The 12,104-nt window shown below is 37.8% G+C and overlaps 1 pseudogene across 1 annotated transcript; it reads right to left on the minus strand.

The window, feature by feature from the left end:
* Positions 1 to 5,697: 5,697 nt before the first annotated feature.
* On the minus strand, positions 5,698 to 9,731 carry LOC113021516 (uncharacterized; annotated as a pseudogene). The gene is made up of 4 exons (XR_013908457.1): positions 8,513 to 9,731; positions 7,659 to 8,243; positions 7,470 to 7,586; positions 5,698 to 6,820 (listed from the first exon to the last, which is right to left on the minus strand). The product of XR_013908457.1 is annotated as an uncharacterized LOC113021516 (transcript).
* Between the last annotated feature and the right edge of the window lie 2,373 nt (positions 9,732 to 12,104).

Below are 12,104 nucleotides of genomic sequence, written 5' to 3' on the forward strand. Positions count from 1 at the left end.
GTAAATTACACTTAGCACTAAAAAACAGTCTAACATTGCTCCTAATGTGACTATGATAATTGCAATTATGAGTGTTTATTAAGTAGCCCACTAGAGGGCTTCAGTGTGTTGCTGTGTTTTGTGGCGCGATGTGTTCAGTTGATGTTTTTTTTTCTTTCTTTTTTCTTAACTTTATTTATCACATTTTAGACATACAGTCAAGTAAAACAGGAATCACATAAAAGATGACATTGTGGTAGTACAATGAGGAACAGAGAGAGGGAAAAGGACAGTGAGACAAAAGTGAGTACAAAAAATAAAATAAATTAAGGGGAACATAAATAAACAAAAGTTTGCAAGAGCCAAAATCAAGTTAGCACTTTCAGTCGGTTATAGATGTTAACAGTCTTGAGAGCCTTAGTGTTTTTTGATGAGGAGATTGTCCTTATATATTGTGCAAGTTCCATTTTTAATACAAGAAGTTCAGGCTTTCTGCCGAGGACTTTGCTTTTGTGTATATGAAATTTTGCCAAAAATAAAACCAAATTTATAAAGAAGAAAGCATCATTGTCCTTGTCTTTAAAATTATAATAGCCAAAGATAACATCCTTATAGTATAGTTGAAGATTAGGGAGAACAAAGTCAGTAATAAACTTGTGGAAATCCTTCCAGAATTTACATGTAAATTTATATGACCGAAACAGATGAGAAACTGTTTCAGGTTGCTCTTGACAGAAGGTACAATTTACATTTATTTCAGCCATAAATTTTGGACAAATATTGTTTGGTAGGGTAAAACTTATGAATCAACTTAAAGGAAATCTCTTTAATTTTGTTTGTTAAGAAAAACCTTTGTGGTAAAGTCCAAACTTTTTTCCATTCAATATCTGTTACAAAATTGGCCCAATAAAATATGGTTGATGGAACAGAGACCATTGCATCCTGAAAGAGAGATCTTATTTTGGTATTTATAGACTTATGAGAGGAAAAGCAAACATTGCCAAGAGAAGAATGTAACACATCCGGGGGAGTAACCTGTAGTGGAGCACTGTGGGAGCATCTGTGTAACATGGACAGACCAGATGGAATGGCATCGAACACTATTGAGAATTCTTTAGGCGTTATCGGTACATCTCCTGAGGAACTCAGAGTAATTATAAAAGAGTCCATCTTCTCTAAATAACTGACTAACCAAGATTATTCCATTATTAAACCAGTTATTTTAAAAAAGAGTTTTATTTTTATTAATAATATTGCAGTTATTCCAAATAAAACAGTTTTGTGGAGAGAAATTGTGTTTGTAAATCAGCGCCCATGCCAAAAGAATTTGTTGATGAAAGTGAGAAAGTTTCAGTGGTATTTTTGGAATACTGTAATTGCAGAGCAGTAGGAAGTTAAGGCCGCCTAAATTAGAGAACACATGATGTGAGATAAAGTTCCAGATAGAAGTGGGATTTTTTTAAATACTTTTTAATCCAGTTTATTTTAAAGGTGTTGTTAAGAGCACCGAAATCAAAAAAATTTATACCTCCTTTATCATATGAATTTAAAGCTACTGATTTACGCAAGTAGTGAGTTTTATTTTTCCATAAAAAATTGTATAATAATTTGTTAATTGACTTACAGGTTGTGACTGGGCAGCATAGGTTAGACGGGAGATACCTTCAGCCTTCGATAGTTCAGTTGATGTTGGAGAGGAATAGGGCTTTGGAGTTGACGTCACGCCGCAGTGCATTGTGGCGCCCAGACGCCAAGAGACGGTACTTTGAAAAAATTGTGTGCATCGGTAATGTGGACCCGTATGACATAAGGAAGTGGAGTGGAAACCCAGATGACCTACCGCCGTTGTCCTATCCCATGTCACCATTACTGGATACACTGCAGGACCACAGCAAGGCAGTGAGTTTGTTTGGAATAGAAAACTATTACACCAACTACACTACACAGTCACCCACATTACCCCAATCCCTGGCGTGTTTACACAACAGAGACGCTGAGTCCCTTGGCCTTCCTGATCTTCAGGTGCACTGTCTAAAGCAGCGGTCCCCAACCCCCAGGCCTCGGACCGAGAGTTGAGGCTCAGGTGTGAAATGTATGGTTTTCAGGGTTTTTATCGGTTTTCAGCGTTATTTTGTTATCGTTTTTATCGTTAACTCTGTTTTCCTGGGTCTTTTCAAGTGTGTTATGAATAAATCTTCTTTTTTTCGGTACCGGTACTAGTTTTATTTTGTTGTATTTATCCGCGACACCTTAAAGGCCGGTCCATGAAAATATTGTCGGGCATAAACCGGTCCGTGGCGCAAAAAAGGTTGGGGACCGCTGCCCTAAAAGACTGGCAGCTCTAATTGCAGCAAAAGGTGGTTCTACAAAGTATTGACTCAGGGGGCTGAATAATTACGCACACACCACTCTTCAGTTATTTATTTGTAAAAAAATTTTGAATCATGTATGATTTTCCTTCCACTTCTCACGTGTACACCACTTTGTGTTGGTCTTTCACGTGGAATTCCAATAAAACTGATTCATGTTTGTGGCTGTAATGTGACAAAATGTGGAAAAGTTCAAGGGGGCCGAATGCTTTTGCAAGCCACTGTATTTTCAGATTGTTTCTATGCTTTGTTGGTTTCAACCTTTGACTCAACCTGGCTGTCACTGTGCACATGTCCTTAAATGAGTCACAGTGGTTTTAATGATTTACACTGAGTTACTGAGTTACTAAATTGTGTCAAATTTAGCAAAAGCTGTTCAATGTTTTGCAAAAAGAGTGATTTATTAAAAAGCTCAGGACACTGAGAATTTGGTTTAGAGAATGGGAGTAAGTGTTTTACCATTTCAGATCAATTTTAAGCAGAGGCATGGCCAAGGAGGATTTGGAGTAAATTATTTCACTGAATCATATAAATAGTGGTGCAACGGATCACGGTTTATCCGTAACCCGAACCGATCCCACTCCACGGATCGGCACGCACGTGATCCGAAGATTCGAAAAAGAAGGAAAAAAAGCATGTGTATGGTGCGCATAGTCAGTCTGTCAAGCGATAGTTATGGCCAGCGCTGGCGGTCCAAGTGGAGGAGCAGAGGAGTTTGCGGCATTTAAGCAGCCCTTCGCTGCCCAATCCGACCGGGCTAAAGCTATTACAAAAGCTACTACAAAAGCTACTGGGGCCCAACTACAAATGGGTGGACCTCCAGGTCAACAGAAAGCTATGTGACCGTGACCACTCATTATATCACAGCAAAATGGCTCTTAGAACCGGATCTTTGACGTGAACGACGCGAGCCGACTTCTTATCGCGAGCCGTGGGGTGTTTTTTTTCTTTCTCGCACCCTCTCGCACTTTTTTCCGCTTCACTGTGGTTTGCAGTGTTTTGTGTTGTTTCACTTTAAATTTATTTAAAGGGAAAAAGCTGAAAATTTAAATAGTTAAAAGTTGAAATGTGAATAGTTGGTTTTTGTATTATATGATTTATTACATTTTCTGTGGAGTGAATAAATAAAAGTATATTTACGGTGGCCCCTAGAGACAAAGCACGTAAAAACTCCAAAACACGTAAAAACTCAGAAGCACATAAAAACTCAAAACACGTACAAAACACAACACAAGTGCTCCAGGATGCTAGGCGCAGTATTGAGCTTTTGTTACCTAGTGGCTACACAAGCCAGCAAGTACCAACGACCGGATTTGGTGTGTGGTAGTAACAGGTAAATGAACTTTTTTTTTAAATTATTTGAATATATATGAGTGCTTGTGTATAAATACACAAACAATACACATATGCTGTCATGCTTTCAATTGTGTAATTTAAGTGATCTAGTAGCTCTGTTTTGGAAGTTCAGTTCATGCTAGAAATGTGTTTTGGAGTTTGTACGTGTTTTGTCTCTAGGGGCCACCGCATATATTTATATATAAACATATATAAATAAAACCCCTTTTTTTACATTAGTAATTCCTTTTGTGCATAATTTTATATTATTGTTAATAATAAATTAATTAAAGCAACAAAACAACCTGAAGAGCCGGTTCGGAGCCGAAAGTAGAGTAGAATGGGAGGGAGAGCCTTCAGTTTTCAGGCCCCTCTTCTGTGGAACCAGCTTCCAGTTTGGATTCGGGAGACAGACACTATCTCTACTTTTAAGATTAGGCTTAAAACTTTCCTTTTTGCTAAAGCATATAGTTAGGGCTGGACCAGGTGACCCTGAATCCTCCCTTAGTTATGCTGCAATAGATGTAGGCTGCCGGGGGATTCCCATGATGCATTGAGTTTTTCCTTTCCAGTCACCTTTCTCACTCACTATGTATTAATAGACCTCTCTGCATTGAATCATATCTGTTATTAACCTCTGTCTCTCTTCCACAGCATGTCTTTATCCTGTCTTCCTTCTCTCACCCCAACCGGTCGCAGCAGATGGCCGCCCCTCCCTGAGCCTGGTTCTGCCGGAGGTTTCTTTCTGTTAAAAAGGAGTTTTTCCTTCCCACTGTCGCCAAAGTGCTGCTCATAGGGGGTCATATGATTGTTGGGTTTTTCTCTGTATCTATGAAGCGCCTTGAGGCGACTTTTGTTGTGATTTGGCGCTATATAAATAAAATTGAATTGAATTGAATTGAATTGAAAGAGCCGTTCTCTAAAAAGAGCCGGAAATCCCATCACTAATACATAAGCATGTATTTGAATCTGTAAATATCCGAATGGTGACTCAGTGACATTATCCCATATTGTGGATAAGATGGTACCAGCCAACAGCAGCAACAATGTTGTTAAACCAGCTGTGATCATAGCGGTGCTAACAGCTCGAGGTTTGAGACAGTTACACAACAAATAAGGTTCCTGATCTAAAATGCTTAAGGTGTCTGTAACGAATGAGAAGCAGGAGCAGGAAACTCACCAGTGTGCTCTCTAGATGCAGGGTGATGAAGTAAAGGATTAATATATCTACCGTTTCCTTATTTTCTCAGATAAGTCACTGAAGATTAAAAACACAGACAAGAGATTCAGATTCAGTTGTCAAAATAACTTTATTGTCCACTTTTTTTGTTACAAACAAAATGTGTCTTAATTTGAGAAAAATGTAATTCAATTGATAAAGATTATCCATGTTTATATCCATATTAACATGTGTTTTATCTATATGTTGTCTTTTTACTATGCACTTGTACAAGAATAAACTACAACAAATTAAGAACACAACACACCTCTTTATATAAAACAAATTTACATGCTAAAATTAACATTAATCACAGAATAAATGAGGGAGACTGATAGCTTCAAAGTTAGAGAGAGAAGGGGCGACTATCCACAGGCAGGTGTGGCAAAAGTACAGATATTCTTTACTTAAACAGAAGTACAGATGTTTGTGCTAAAATACTTTACTACTCCAAAAAATGCATCTGTACTTTGAGTAAAAGTGAAAAAGTAAAGGGTATATTAATGTAATAATAAAATAATATTAGTACAATCAAAAGCTTTTTCTTTCTTTCTTTTTTTTTTTTTTAATTTTTCCTTCACAGCTGCATCTAAACTAAATCTACTACATCTTCACCAAAAACACCAAATAACAAGTCTTTTTCTTTTCTTTTCTTTTTTGAAACAGTAAGGATTAGAAAGAACAGATATTTTCGTTAAAGTGTAGTAAGTATAATGTAAGGTAAGTAATGGAGAGAAAACCTCATATATATATATATATATATATATATATATATATATATATATATATATATATATATATATATATATATAAAAATTGAAACAGTAACTGTTTATATGGTAAAGCATAATGAATTCTGAAATTTGATCTCACTTCCTTTGTGCATTAATTGTAGTAAACAATAAGGAATTTCATTAGTACATACAATGCAGTAATCTCTGTACTCAGAGATTATACTTTCTGTTTCTATGGAGATTTAGCTTGTTGTCTCAGGATAAAATGGACTTTCCAGGATGCCTTTGTTTTTCTCTGATTTTCGAAGACCTTTCTTCAGAGAGTCACAAATCTTCTGCCATGAGTCGATCTCTGAGCTCCAAAGTGCAGCTCTGGCTCGGATGACCTGGGAAGCTTTTGCCTCACAGCCTTTTGCCAGACTGGTGCCGTCTCTGTAGATGAAGAAAATATCCATGCCAAGGAAGAGAGCATTGAGAGCGATGATCCCACCCCTTGATGTCTTTGAGAGAGAGCAAGAGATCCTTTGAGAGCTGCCTCACCAATATCTGGGATATCTGAGGCCAGCCTGCTTGCATTACGTAATGCTTTTCCTTCCTGAGCCAAAACTTTACCAGCACTCGGAAACACTTTGGCAGCAGAGGTAGCATCAGTAACTAAATCAAAAGTGCCCTTTCCAACAGTCCAAACTTTAGATGCAATCCTGCTTACTCCCACAGCCATCTCTACCTTACTTGTTTCTATTCCACACACTCGTTGATCGGTCACTTTTTGCAGACAATCTTGAAGACTCTGTACATCTTCCATGAAGTTCTTGAAAACTTCACCAGCTTTTGTTTGATGCTTATGATTAACTTTCATCTCTGCTCCAGTGGTCACAGCACTGTTAAGACCACTGGTGATTCCCAGCCCAACACCAGTCATTGTCAATGCTAGTGATGCTCCTGCTGTTACAGGAATTAACGCCAAGCCAACAATGGACAGCACACCACCAATCGCCCCTGCTGAACTGCCTGCCACACTGGAGATCTTTGAACCCTTACTCATCTTGTCTAGCTGAACAGCACACTGCTCCAGCTCATCTAGGAACTTCAACATCCTGGGCTGGTGTTCTTCAAACTTACTGATGAAATCCTCACCAGCCTTTTCCTTGAACATGAACACCATTCGGAAGTTTGGGTCCATCCTGAAAATGCCAAAATTAAAGTTAGACTAAAAACCTTATTTTAGTAAAGGATGGAAACAATGAGATGTGAAAAGAAGGCACTACTGGCTCACATCCCAAGCAAGTGCACCAAAAGAGGTTGGAGCAACTAAAGGGGCTGAAGAATCACCCCTTCACTGAGAGTGTGCAGTTGACATCTGATGGTAACAACCTTTCCAGTAGGTGTTTGCCAACAACCATCCATTTGTAGTCTTTGTTGAAAAATAATTCCAAAGTTTAAAAACAAACAAACAAAGAGAACTGCATTTTCTTCTTTAATTGCAATAATTTGATAGATTCTTTTATTGTGAGCTAAGTTCTAGTTGGACCACTAGTATTAGTGAAAACATCCAGCTGTTCATTTATGGTGAATTTGTTAATGTTCTACAATCTTTTCTTTTTTCAATTTTTTGAGGTACAAAATTAACCTGGTAATGTTTTGACAAAAATCCTTATTAAACTTAAAAACAATCTATTTATTTTGCTGACCCACTGATTCACAATGGTTTCTTTAAATCTCTCACATGACCATAAATAGCATCATAAACGCCTCACTTTAGAGATATGGAATTTCAGATATTATTCTGACAGATAAAGATTTGTGAGTGATGCTGTGTACTGATAGACTTACCTGATTTCTTCAAGCAGATAAATATGATGAAGCATACTTTGTATGCCAGCCTCAGACAAATCCACATTCAAGTCTACCACAGCCTTTGTGCTCTTCAGCTAGATATCATTTATGGCACTGTGGAAGAAACAGTTACACTTCTTATGTGTTCTTGCTTCAAAACAAAATGTGCTCTTTATTAGATGTTACCTTTCCTCCAGCTTCTCATGGATTTTCTGGGAGGTCACTATGTATCTGTCCAGCTGATATGCCAGCACATCCACATTCTCAAGTTTGGGGAGGAAGAAGACTTTTGAATCTCTTTTAAACTCCAGCAGCAGAGGGCAGATTTGTTGTGCAGCACTGATGACAGACTGAATATGTTCAAGTCTGATCCCTTCAGGCAGGTGTAACTCCTGGTTTTCTCTAAATACTTGCAGTGAGGTGACTGCCAGCTTCTCCACTGCATCCAAGAAAGGCTGGAGTTTCTCCTGGCCTCTCAAAACGTACTCCAACACTTCAGTCAGCTCCTTCTCCAGCTTTTCACGCCTGCTATCTGCACTTACTTTGTTCTTCATGAATTTCAAGAAGGTCTTGCATTTTTCCTCTGAATTGTAAACATGTGTGATTTTCAGGTCTAGTGCGTCAATGCCATCTTTGATATCCATCAAGGTGTCTAACTCAGTCTCTGTCCACAGCAGCCATTTAGGGAACCCCTCACAGAATCCTGTCACAGTGTGGATGTAGGTCAGGGTGTCTGTGATGTAGCGGCATAAGGCCGTCTGTTGCTCCTTTCTATAAGACAAAACAATACTGTCTGTATGTTGATTTATCTCGGCTGATACGGAGTCAAAACAAAACAGACAAAAATTATTTTTCCTCATTCTATGATTATGCTGAAAATATTTAACTTCATTCTTCATTCTTATTATTTGCATACAAAAACTGAATAAGACAAACATATTTTCTGGCTTTTCATTAAATATAATTACTTGTGCAGATCATACTTGTGTTTTTGCAGTATATAATATGGCCAGCTGTAGCACAGATAGTTTTCACTTTACCTTTTCCCCGACATCCTTTGCCTTCACGTCTTCACGAGCACTGTTTTCCTCTGGTTTATGTTGTTTGACAGAAAAAAAGATTTAAAATTGTTTTAAGTTAAGCAGAGATATCAGTTGGTATGGTTGAGGAGCTTATTTTAAAACCTTCATTCAGGTAAGTTTGGTTGGTTTTGCTTTCACTCCTAATAAACGCTACAAAGAAACCACGCCCACTTCTGTTGTTATCTCATAACAATACGTTCTCTTGAATTGGCTAACAAAAAACTAATTTAGCTAGCTTACCGCACATGTGGTGTGGCAAGATATATGCACTTAAATGTTAAGTGATTCGCTGTTCCACGAAATTGCTAATCTTCACCCATAAAACTGCTAAAATCAACTTTGTGAGCTCACTCTTTCTGTATTTTTTGTGTTTTAAATTACAAAAATAAAAGAAAAAATTCTGCAGACACTGCCGCTGATCTAATATGAAAAAACACAAAAAAAAAAAAAGGGTGTCACCGTGTAATCTTGAACAGCACCGAAAATGTTTTACCTAATATTACAGTTGTTCTTTTTATTGATTTTATTATTAGTTTTTTTTTTTAATACGTAAGAGAATAGAATAGAATAGCTTTTTATTGTCACTGTTACAAGAACAGTGAAACGCAGTTTGGCATTTCTCCATGTGTGTGAACTACACAATAGCGTAAGTATCTACACAATAACACAGACAAATTTATATTTACACAAGAAAGATATGTACGAGTTACACCTGCAAACATATGGATACACCCATACAAACATACACGCACATACATACATATATGCATATATACATATATGTATGCATACATACATACACACACATATTTCCACATTCAGGCTTACATATATATACACATACATTTACATGCCATCTGAGGAGCAGGTGCATTGAGAGGTGCAGTGTGATCAGTGGTATTGCACATTGAGTGTGTGTGTGTTGGGGGGGTGCTGTTGCCACTATACTAAATAAAGTTATAATAAATACAGTTTAAAGAGGTAGGAATGTTGGTTGCATTAAAGTATAAATAGAAATACGGATTATAAATAAGATGTAATGTCCATGAGTATTGGCAGTGCAGTTAACCTCCAATCAGGAGGTAGGCCATGTTTAACAGCCTGTGGGTAAAAACTTCTGTTGAGTTTGTATTCGACCTGATGGACCTGTAGCGTTTACCAAAGGGAAGGGTGGGGGGGGGGGAGTGTCCAGGGTGCGAGGGGTCTTTGATGATGATACTCGATATCTGCTGAAGTCTGCCAGTATAAATGTCTCTGAGGGGGGTTAGTGAAGTGCTAATTGCCTGCTCTGCTGCTCTCACCACCCGCTGCAGTTTCCTCTTGTCCTCCACAGTGCAGCAGTTGAACCATAGTGTGCAGCAGAAGGCTCTCAATGGTGGAGCAGTAGAAGTTTACTAGCAGTCTCTGGGGTAATTGGGCCTGGCGTAGTTTCCTGAGGAAGTACAGCCTTTGTTGTGCTTTCCCTACCTGGTGGGAAATGTTTGTGGACCGGGTAAGGTCGGCCGAGATGTGAATTTAAAGCTTTCTACCCTTTCTACCTCCTCTCCATCAATGTAGAGGGTAGAGTGCTCAGATCGCTTTGTTCTTCTGAAGTCGATTACCATCTCCTTGGTCTTGGCTGTGTTCAGATGCAGGTTGATGTCGTCACATACAGATAAGTTTGGTTGGTTTTGCTTTCACTCCTAATAAACGCTACAGAGAAACCACGCCCACTTCTGTTGTTATCTCATAACAACACGTTCTCTTGAATTGGCTAACAGAAACTAATTTAGCTAGCTTACCGCACATGTGGTGTGGCAAGATATATGCACTTAAATGTTAAGTCATTTGCTGTTGCACGAAATTAGTAATCTTCACCCATAGAACTGCTAAAAGCAACCTTGTGAGCTCACTCTTTCTGTAGTTTTTGTTTTAAATTACAAAAATAAAAGAAAAAAATCTACAGATTCACATTCTTAGTTACCTGTGATATGATCGAGTATGATGACGTCACTGCCGCTGATCTAATATGAAAAAACACTTTATCAAAAAAAGGGAGTCGCTGTGTATTCTTTAAAAGCACCGAAAATGTTTTGCCTAATATTACAGTTGTTCTGTTTTATTGATTTTTTTATTTTTATTTTTTTAATACGTAAGAGCGTGATTATCCAAAGCAGACAGTAAAATGACTGCATGTATTGAGAGAAGTTGGAGAAGATATGTTAAAGCTGTAACAGAAAGAACCACAGGTTAAAAATGTACAAGGATTTCCAACTATGAAAAGGAACAGTTTATAAAACTGGTCCAATAAAGTCACCTAAGTGCTAGCAGTAACATTACCCAGCATACATCACTCACAACATCAATGCAATATACAAAAGTAATAATCTGTAATTCATTTTATCTGCTATAATTTTCTCTCAGGTAGTTGTTTACATTATATAATTTAATCTGTGATTTTGAAAATAGCCTATATAAATATAACGACAACAGGCTCTTCCGTGGCAATCTGTTGTCGTCAATAAACAACGTTTAGGTGAGCAAAACAGTATTCAATAGGAGTGCCCTGCACGTTAATTCTTGACACGAGGGGAGTAGTGAAGTGAAGTGAAGCAGAGGGACCCTGACCATGCGTCGCACATTTGACGAGTTGGGAGTGAGAACGTGTTGGAGTACCATAGATAACTCCCATGTGAGCTGTGTCCTCGGAAATCTGGACTCGTGTGGAGTTTCCATGGAAAAAGCGGTAAGAACTTTACACCACTATATTCAAATAAATAGACTATTACTGAAATACAAGTGTTCTATTATAAACTATGACATAAATCTAGAGGTGCTATTAACAGGTTTTATAAAGGACACCTCCTTGCCTTTATAGTCTTATTCTTGAGCATTTTTAGTTCTCTAACATCAAGAAGTTGGTATGTGTTTCATGGTTTCTAACAAGCCTTTTACAGTTACATTAGTTAATTACACCCAGGGTTTAACCATCCACTGAGAACTAAAACTCAGCAGAGGCTTTGAAAGCTGTTTGTCGGTGACCAGATATCACCTGCTGATAAAGTGGGTTCGTTTATAAAGTGCTTTTTTAGTTTTCTCAGTGTCCATCGCTCCTTTGTACAACGCATCCACTTAACACACTGTTTGCTGCTACAACTACACATGTTTCTTTTCCAAATATTTATTTATAAGTGACTTATGTATGTATGTATGTATATATATGTATATATTGTACTATTCTTAGTTAGCGTATTGTCTGTCTTGTCTTAATGTTGGTTTAAAATGGAGCACTGTAACAAAAAATAATTTCCCCCAGGGATCAATAAAGTATTCTGATTCTGATTCTGATTCTTTTAATGCCTGTTTATCCTTTTTAACCCAGATTGGTCTCTCTGAAGGGAAACACAAGCTCCAACAGCTCTGTGCTCAGGAAACAAACTACATTTGCATATTTTGTGCACAATATTGCAATGGCGTAACATTATATTGAGCAGCAGTAGCCCACATTAATATCACCAGGTAACGTGGGCATGTTTCCTGAATCAGCAGCAGGGGTTAAACAGGTGAGCAA

This window comes from Astatotilapia calliptera, chromosome 4, assembly GCF_964374335.1.
Source record: "Astatotilapia calliptera chromosome 4, fAstCal68.1, whole genome shotgun sequence".
NCBI lineage: Eukaryota > Metazoa > Chordata > Actinopteri > Cichliformes > Cichlidae > Astatotilapia > Astatotilapia calliptera.